Below are 10,132 nucleotides of genomic sequence, written 5' to 3' on the forward strand. Positions count from 1 at the left end.
TTATCAGTGCACCCCAGGGTGGCTGTGGCTACAATGTAGCTGCCATCACCAGTGTGTGAATGTGTAAAGTCCTTTGGGGTCCTTAGGGACTAGAAAAGCGCTATACAAATACAGGCCATTTAAACTGTTTATTCTGTTTATCTGGACATAGTGCTTTCTGGAAATGTTTCGTCACTCATCGAATCAACTCTTTGGGATTTCCTTACCAAGATGATTGAGCATGCGTCAAGACAAAACCTAAATAATATTTTAGATTACTTTGAACTTTCCTGGAAGCTGTGCACTTTAAGGCTTTAAGATTATTTCACATGTTATTTCATTACCCCCACATCTTGTATAAGATATTATAAGGTACAGAACTTACAATAATACAGAGAAAAACAAACAAGGACTTGGTGACAGTGGAACTGAAAAAAACCTTTAAAAAAAGGAAGAAACTTCCAGTAGAACTAAGCCTATTAGTTGGAGATGAGAGGAGGGGGGGCAGGACAAAAGACACACTATGAAAGAGAGCCAGATATTAGTAACTATTAAATAAATGTAGAGTGGTGTATAAACACATAGTGAAAAGAGGGGATTGAATAAGAAACACTCAGTCCACCATGGGAAGCCCCCAGCAGTCTTGTTGCAGTATAAATAAAGCAGAGATAACATGTGAGAAAGTTTGATTTTCCTTCTGGAAGATCTCGGTTGATGGTGGAGAAACTTTGACTATAATGCAGACCATCAGAGGACATCGGGACCTTTCGTCACTCATCCAAGTGACTCAGCTGACTGCAGGTTCCCCAACCTTATAAACATCACATCTGCATAATGACTGTTGTGAGGTCAGTTTCTTGATCATTAATATGCAAATTGTCATGACCATTGATCAACAACCATGATCAAAGACCATTGATCATTGATAATTGATCAATTTACCAAAGATTGCTTGCTTCTGTTAAATATCTGGTACAAGAGAATGGTACTTACATTTCTGCAAGACAAAACTAGCTTCAATACACTTTTGTGGTGTAAATCGAATACATCTTAGGTTGAATGATGGACCAACAACAAGAGAAATCTCCATCCCCTGAAAAGTGCTGACTTTAAGACAAAAATGGAAATAGATTTTCAAAGTGAGGGGTCATTATGTGGGCAGCATGCAAATGACGGGTGAAGAAATAATCTTGGTGTTATTGAGCCCTTGGTTTAAGAGTTGAAGGGAAGGCCTCTGTCTATTCCCCTGCTGAAGCATGATAATGTGAGGCTTGTAATTAGGTATCGATTTGCTTTGTCAGTGAGTATTTCGAACCAGTATCTTCCTCCCAAAGAAAGGACCACATCTTGTTAGGAATAAATGTGATATCTTCATACAAGTGCATGATTGTTACAGTGTCAAAAGAATAATGTAAAAAAGTGCAAATAGTAATTTTGATGTATTTAAATAATTTTCAGTTCTTCAGATAGATACACAATTAAATACACTAGTTAGATTCTTTAATCTTTCATTTAATTAGAGTCTTTAACAACAACAGATATTTTTTTATTTAAATAAAAGTCTATACCATCGAGGTTTTACTATATTTTTGAAAAATAGATATAAATTTGATAGCCAGTCACAGGTAAGTGAGAAAAAACACACAAACAACAACAACAAAGCACCGGCACTGGGTGAACTTGAGGGAATGACATCTAACATGACAGCAAATGGAGGGTGCAGTTTTAATACATTCACAGGTATGTGGTGTGGACCAGTGTGAGGGATTATCTCACATTGCAGGACTTTCATTTAAAAAAAAAAAGTTTGTCCACCACAAGACAGAGGAGAACACCACAGGGATAAACCTGCAGGCCTAACTAAGGAGGTGTATCACTCCCAGGAGGAGGCAAGCTGAAGACTAGCCCCTCAAGCCCAGACCTGGGCCCGCTGAAGGTTGCCAGGGATTGGCAGATGCAAGTGGACTTGGGTCAGAGGCTAATTTATCCCACAGAGATTGTAACAACTACTTTGCGACCAGCCCTCGTCCTTTGGTCTAAGTTCCAAAAACTTGCATATGTCATTGAGCTGACGGTACCATGGGAGGAAGCAATTGAGGAAGCATTTGAGCGTAAGAAGCTGTGGTATGCCAACTTGGCAGCTGAGGTAGAGGACAGAGGCTGGAAGATCAAGGTGCGTCCAGTGGAAGTGGGGCGCAGGGGCTTTGTTGCCAGTACAACGGTACAACCCGGTGGCCAATAAACAAGTAATTCAATTTGGGGGGTGATCAGGCATGGTCAAGGAATCTAAACTGTACTGAGTACTGCACTGAACTCTCCATGTGCTTTGCTAGTCTTATTAATCTATTATCAAGTACTGTTTTGTTTGTCATTTTTGTTGTAATTTTAAAAGCTCAAATTAAAGACATCAGTCAGTAAAAATACATCTACCATGTACCTTATGGGCATGAATCTAGCTAGTTTATCCAACTAATGAATGCAATATGTGGGGTGTTGGGTGCCATCTCCAACAACGATGAGGCGGCCTACATGGACGAAGTGAAGAATCTGGCATCATGGTGCCAGGACAACCACCTCCAGCTGAACGTCGGCAAGACCAAGGAGCTGGTGGTGGACTTCAGAAGGAGTCAGCACAGAGACTACAAGCCCATTATCATCAATGGAGCTCCAGTGGAGAGGGTGCAGTCCTTCAAGTATCTTGGTGTCCACATCTCCTCAGACCTGACATGGGCTGCCCACATTCAGGTCCAGACCAAAAAGGCTAGGCAGCGCCTGTATCACCTACGACAACTGAGGAAGTTCAGGGTCTCTCCAAAGATCCTCAGGATTTTCTATACAGGCGCTGTGGAGAGCATCCTCACACAGAACATGACATCGTGGTTTGGGAACAGCTGTGTGAAGGACCAAAAAGCTCTCCAGAGAGTGATCCGTACAGCAGAACGCTGCTGCAGGATTGCTCTCCCCCCGCTTCAGGACACCTACACCAGGAGATGCCGGACTAGAGCAGCGCAGATACTGAAGGACCCGTCCCATCCTGGCAACAACCTGTTCCAACTTCTGCAATCTGGTAGAAGGTTCCGCATCATCCGGGCAAGGACAGAGAGACTCAAGAGGAGCTTCTATCCCCAAGCCATCCGGGCCCTAAACACACACACACCCGCCCTCTCACATCATCTATAATTGACTGAGACAGGACTCTCTTCCAGACACTCTAAACCAAGGCACAATGTACATTTCAAATTCCTTTAATTTTAAATATGTTTATATTGTCTATCCTGTAAAATAGTCAGATGTCTATTCATATTACATTTCACTGTGTGTTATACTTGTATAACTATGCATGTGACAAATAAAGAACCTTGAACCTTGAACCAATATTGTTTGGTGGTTGCATGAGCTAAGAATAGAGACAACATCATACACACAACACAAACTTTCAATTTGCATTTCCACCTATGATCCGATTCCTCAAAATGCATTATAATTAAGTGAAAACAAGGTCTTAAAGTTGCAGAAGGCAATATTATTATTTACAAAAAAAAAATGTGTAGGGGGGGATAACTTATTTTGATCATTGCATCTCACTCACAGTTTGCATGTTGACTGTATTTTCATATGCATTTTGTAATTAAGGATTTTCCTTTGTTTTTTCCTCCTCCCCAGAGAGCTGTTATCCACATCGTGAGTGGAGTCCAGCAATATCAGGCCGTAATATTGGAGCACCTAAAACAACAAATGAGTGACATGATTGAGACACATTCTGGGGACCTGGATCAACTAAAGAGTGACGCAATGGGGGTATTGGACCAGTTTGTTGACCCTTTCACTCAAATTGCTTCCACCCATTTGCAGGACAAGACCATCAAAGAACTGTTTAAACCAGTTGAACCAGAGATTATTGTCGCAAAACAAACAGTATGGTATTCAAAGCGTGGAGATGCCAGAGTTCTTGCCATTAAGGACCATTGTTTTCATTATATACAGTTGGTGAAACGTTTGGAGCAGCTGCTATCACATCCAAGAATGCTTGCAATGATTGACGAGAGGCCAAAGCCATGCAAGGATGGCTTTTTTCATGATTTCATTGATGGAGACATTTTTAAGTCGCACCCAATGTTTATGACAGCATTACAGTTGATTTTATATACAGATGAAACTGAACTATGCAATCCTCTTGGATCTCGGGCAAACAAGAACAAGCTGTTATTGATTTATTACACCTTAGGTAACATCAGCCCTAAGTACAGATCAAGACTTCTTGTTATTCGTCTGCTTGCCATGGTAAAATCAAAAGATGTTTCCCGTTGTGGTATTGATGAGATATTTGAGAGGATTAACCGTGACTTAATTGAGCTGCATGATGGTGTCCAAGTTGTCACTGCAAGTGGTGAGAGGACAATTACTGGGGCACTCATATCTGTGTGTGGAGACTCTAGCTCAGCATGAAGTGGCTGGATTTAAGGAAGGAGTGGGTTTTGCTTACAGTAAATGCAGGCACTGCGAATGCCACTTTGAAGACATGCACAAAAAATGTAATGAAGATTTGTTTGTTAAAAGCACCATGGCCAGTCTTAACGGGCAATGTAATTACATTGAAAAGGCAAATACGGACTTTTTGAAAGACAATCTAAAAATAACGTATGGTATCAACAGGAGAAGCAAGTTAACAGAATCTCCTCAGGTTGATGTAATCAAACCCCACAAGACACCATGCATGTTATTCGTGAAGGCGTTGCCCCATATGAAATCAAATGAGCGCTTTCAGGGCAAATGAACTTAGATTCATTCAACAGTGCAATTCTGTGTTTCCATAATGAGGGATAAGCCTTGCCCCATATCTGTCAGTACGCTGTCATAAAATAACAATAAATTAAAACAGCCAGCTGGGCAGTTGCTGGTTTTGTTGAAGATTCTGCCTCTTATTATTGACAAAATTGGAGAAAATCATAACACACAAATGCTAGGTGAGATGTTAGAGATCATAAAAATTCTGTTTTCACCTATTATTGCTGTCTCAGCTCTCTCCAGACTCAAGCTTTTAATAGAGCAGCATTTAAAACATTTCAAACAACTGTTTCAAGATGGAAATATTATACCTAAACAGCATTATTTACTGCATCTTCATTCTCAGATTACGGCTCTTGGTCCTGCAGTGAGGCATATGTGTATGTGCTTTGAGTCAAAACATTGTTTCTTCAAGCAGAAGAAAAGTAGTTTTAAGAATATTTGTAAATCTCTTGTGAAGCACAACCAACTTTATGAATGTAGTCAGAATGTACATGAGAAACATCCCATTTTTTCAAGTGAAGTCAACATGGGTCCAGCCTCTGACGTGAAAAATGTTCATTATGTAGAAGGAAAGATTAAAGACTTCTTTGAGCGAGTTGAACATGTAGTTTCTGTACAGTGGATTATGCTACATGGAAATAAACATACATGTGAAAAATCTTTGGTTATGTCTGATGCCATCAATGATGCTCCAGAGTTTGCACTTGTTAAAAACATCTATATTGTAAATGCATCTGTGTATTGTTTTGAATGCCAGCCTCTCTCTACAGTTGGGTGGGATGATCAATATTTAGCTTATGAGGCAGAAGTTCCCTGTCTAGCTCAGGCAAATATTTTTGTGGATTCTGGAAATCTTGTTGATTATACAGCGTACCACTATGTAAACTTTAATCATCATCAAACATCATCCTCGAGTCTTTTGTGAATATATGGGCTGAAATTGTGTTTTTAAACACTGGCAAACAATTGTTCTATTTACTTTTTATTTTACTTTTTGTGCAGTCTGTTCAGCACAACACAACTGTGAGGCAAATATAATTTCAGCGTTTCGCCTCTTTTTCAATGTCACATTGACATGGTTTGAATGTAAGAAAAATAAACACAATGTACTTAAGATACAGGGGCGATCGTGGCTCAAGTGTTGGCAGGTCATCTTGTAATCGGAAGGTTGCCTGTTCGAGCCCCGGCTTGGACAGTCTCGGTCGTTGTGTCCTTGGGCAAAACACTTCACCCGTTGCCTACTGGTGGTGGTCAGAGGGCCCGGTGGCGCCAGTGTCCGGCAGCCTCGCCTCTGTCAGTGCGCCCCAGGGTGGCTGTGGCTACAATGTAGCTGCCATCACCAGTGTGTGTGTGAATGGGTGGATGACTGGATGTGTAAAAGTGCTTTGGGGTCCTTAGGGACTAGTAAAGCGCTATACAAATACAGGCCATTTACCATTTAAGATATTAAGACTCATAATAATGCAATGGGCGTGTTATTAACCTGCAGTTCTCAATAAAGTAGATTTGATGTCCTGACTCAAGATGATTCATCTTTAACAAATAACACAGCAGCTTAAAAGATTTATGAAATGCCAAAAAAGCTTGTTTCGTGTGAGATATGACTGAAAACAATATGTTTTCAAGACTTTTTCACTTAAGATATCCAAGATGCACTGTCTAAAAACAAGCTCCTATATCTCACTGAAATGTTACTCTGTAGCTGATTTTGTCTTATTTTAAGTGTGATATTTTGACTAGAAATAAGACAAATATACTTGGTAAGATTTCGAGTTTTTGCAGTGCCCTATTGAGTTTTAATTATTAAAGCCGAACCGCTAGAGCCACATTCTATACCACACTTACAGCTCTGAACTTTCTATGACTGTCTTGTGTCTTTTGCGATTAACCTCCTACACATATGGGCGTTCTAATGACTTTTAGAACACAGTATTGCAGCGTCATCAGTACTGTTCTGAGAGCTGCAGACACAGGGAGAGGTCAATAACTTAGATGCAAGCCACCTTAATTATAATACATGCTCAGCTGGGAATTGTGAGAGACTGATGGCTTCACCTTTTCGTCAGACTATTTTACAACATGAAGCTGTAGTTCATGAAGTTCATACTTGAAGTTCGGCTCACCATTAGTTTGCACCCACTTAAACCCTAGCTGGAAAACTAAAAAAAAACAGTGCTCAGCTCAGATAAAATAATTATTGTGGGTGATTTTAACATTCATGTAGATGCTAAAAAACGACAGCCTCAACATGGCATCTAATCTGTTATTAGACTCAATTGGCTTCTCTCAAAATGTAAAAGAACCCACCCACCACTTTAATCACACTCTAGATCTTTTAACATATGGCATAGAAACTGAACATTTAACAGTGTTTCCTGAAAACCCTCTCCTGTCTGATCATTTGAAAATCTTAGAAATATGGTATCTAACCAGATTCTTCCTCTGGATGGCATTACCTTGGCCTCCAGTAACGCTGTGAGGAACCTTGGAGTCATTTTTGACCAGGACATGTCCTTCAACGCACATATTAAACAAATATGTAAGACTGCTTTCTTCCATTTGTGCAACATCTCTAAAGTTAGAAATATCCTGTCTCAGAGTGATGCTGAAAAACTAGTTCATGCATTTATTACTTCCAGGCTGGACGACTGTAACTCATTATTATCAGGAAGTCCTAAAAACTCTCTGAAAAGCCTTCAGTTAATCCAAAATGCTGCAGCAAGAGTCCTGACAGGGACTAGAAAGAGAGAGCAGATTTCTCCTGTTTTGGCTGCCTTTTAAATCCAGAATTCAAAATCCTGCTCCTCACATACAAGGTCTTAAATAATCAGGCCCCATCTTATCTTAATGACCTTGTAGTACCATATCACCCTATTAGAGCACTTCGCTCTCACACTGCAGGCCTACTTGTTGTTCCTAGAGTATTTAAAAGTAGAATGGGAGGCAGAGCCTTCAGTTTTCAGGCCCCTCTTCTGTGGAACCAGCTTCCAGTTTGGATTCAGGAGACAGACACTATCTCTGCTTTCAAGATTAGGCTTCAAACTTTCCTTTTTGCTAAAGCATATAGTTAGTGCTGGACCAGGTGACCCTGAATCCTCCCTTAGTTATGCTGCAATAGGTGTAGGCTGCTGGGGATTCCCATGATGTTTCTTTTTCACTCATTATGTGTTTGGAATTTGGAAAATGAAATTGTCCAAAATGTCTTTTTATGTTGAAGAATTTCAGAGGGGCCAAGCTCAACCCCTGAATAAGACCCCCACATCATAATCTCCCCTCCACCAAACTTTACACTTGGGACAATGCAGTCACACAAGTACCATTCTCCCAGCAACTGGCACACCCAGACTCATCCATCTGATTTCTAGATGGAGAAGTGTGATTCATCTGTCCAGAGAAAATGTCCCAATTGGCATGCTTTATTGAAAACACATTCCATGAAGCTCTCCTATCCACTGTTTATGAGCTAATGTGAAAGCCACATGAAATTTAGAGCTCTGTTGCAGTTGACTCTGAGGAAGTTGGCAACCTCTGCAAACTGTGCTATCTGTGGCTTGACATGGCCTATCACATCATTGCTGAATTCCTGTCCTTCCCAAGCCATGCATTGAGCTGAGCCCAACTATATCTACTCACTATCTCAGGGCACTAGCTCAGCACTGGCTCAAAATATCCCAAAAGCCAGCTTCTTATCACTGTTTCGGGTTTGTGGAATTTATTCGGTTTTCGATCCTTGTGTTTTTCATAAACGCCAATGTGTATATACACAAAAATATGCCCACAGGGCCAAGAGGGGATTTTATCCTTAAAGATCGGGTTCTCTACCGGAGGCCTGGGAGCTTGAGGGTCCTGTGAGGTATCTTTGCTGTTCCTAGGACTGCGCTGTTCTGGACAGATCTTGGATGTTGTTCCTGTGATCTGCTGGAGCCACTCGCCTAGCTTGAGCGTCACTGTTACCTGGTTAACAGGATACTTGCTCACCAGCAGGGCGTAAGTGTTAGGCCAGAGCTTGTTCTTGCCATTCAACTGACTCCTCAGGACTCGTCTTACTCTCTGCAGGTACTTGGTGGTTGCAGTTTTCCTAGTGGCCTCTTTGTGGTTCCATTTGCCTGTGGGAATCCCAGGTATAGAGATATATTTATATCTAAATATATCTATGCATCTCTATTTATCTAGAGATATAGAGATGCATAGATATATCACTATGTCTATATATGTATATGTGTGTATATAGTATATATAGGGCAAAATGGCTGCATGTCACAAAAGTGTAATTTCTCCACCAGATCAGCTCCAATATCCTTGTATTGGAAAGTAGATGAAGAAAGTATTTATTTGATCTGTTGTCAACACAATCTGACAGTGAAAATGATGTATGTGGCAGATGCAGCTCTGCAGGGGAAAAGGAAACTTGTGTAAAAATAACATTTTAGACTAAAAATAAAAAAAATAGACTTTGGGGAAAAAATGAAATGATTTTGTTTATTTGGAAAACTAGCTAAATAATATAAAAGTATGCAGGCAATATTTGGTGGTGTGGTGGACACATTTACTGAGAGTTTAGCTATCTAAAAAACAGTGATTCAACTGCTTTCCTAAAGTCTGCATGTTCATATTAATACAAGTACCGATTTTCTTCAATCTTTCCACATATATTTGTGGTCTTGACCACAAAATGAGAGTAAGGTGCTGTTTTTATATAGCTGCTTGGATCTGCATTGTACAGACTAGAATAAATCTTGCTCTAAAGGACACAGTGCATTGTTTTGGTAAAACTTCCAGGCCAGCCAGAGTGTGTGTATTTTGAGGCCATTGTTTTATAGTTGCAGTAGATGACAATAGATACATTTGCTTTCATTAAACTTATTCCAATGCTATAATAAAAGTGGTTTTACCTCTTTATAGAAGTAAAACCACAAGTTTATAAAAATTCTACCTATATGAGCACCTTTCCATGCACCATGTCATGGTGACACCCCATACAGAACGTTTTAAAAGTAAAAAGCATGACTCTGTCCAAGAAAGCAGTTTAGTGAAGTACTGGAACCTCCATTCAAATCAATGTGTATCATTGTGGATCTTTATCTTAAAAAGTAAATCATCATTTACTCGACTTACAATTTTCATTAATAAATAATAAAGCTGCAATTCTTTTACCTCATTTATTATTTATTTTATAATTAACCTGTAGAGACAAAATGGAGATGAACTGAACATAAGACTCTTACTTGTGGATGTGATATTCGCTACACACTGTGTCTTCATTTCTATTATTTCCAGTGGAAAACATTTTGAGGTTCAAATTTACAGACATCTTTACATTTAAAAATCTTGCCTGACACATTTAATGACTATAAATATGCATGAA

At 39.8% G+C, this 10,132-nt stretch overlaps 1 pseudogene; it reads left to right on the top strand.

The window, feature by feature from the left end:
* Positions 1–3,492: 3,492 nt before the first annotated feature.
* LOC146360740 (uncharacterized) lies at positions 3,493–6,213 on the top strand (annotated as a pseudogene).
* The last annotated feature ends 3,919 nt before the right edge of the window (positions 6,214–10,132 follow it).

Source organism: Perissodus microlepis, chromosome 23 (assembly GCF_051167445.1).
Source record: "Perissodus microlepis isolate ML-2025 ecotype Zambia chromosome 23, ASM5116744v1, whole genome shotgun sequence".
Taxonomy (NCBI): domain Eukaryota; kingdom Metazoa; phylum Chordata; class Actinopteri; order Cichliformes; family Cichlidae; genus Perissodus; species Perissodus microlepis.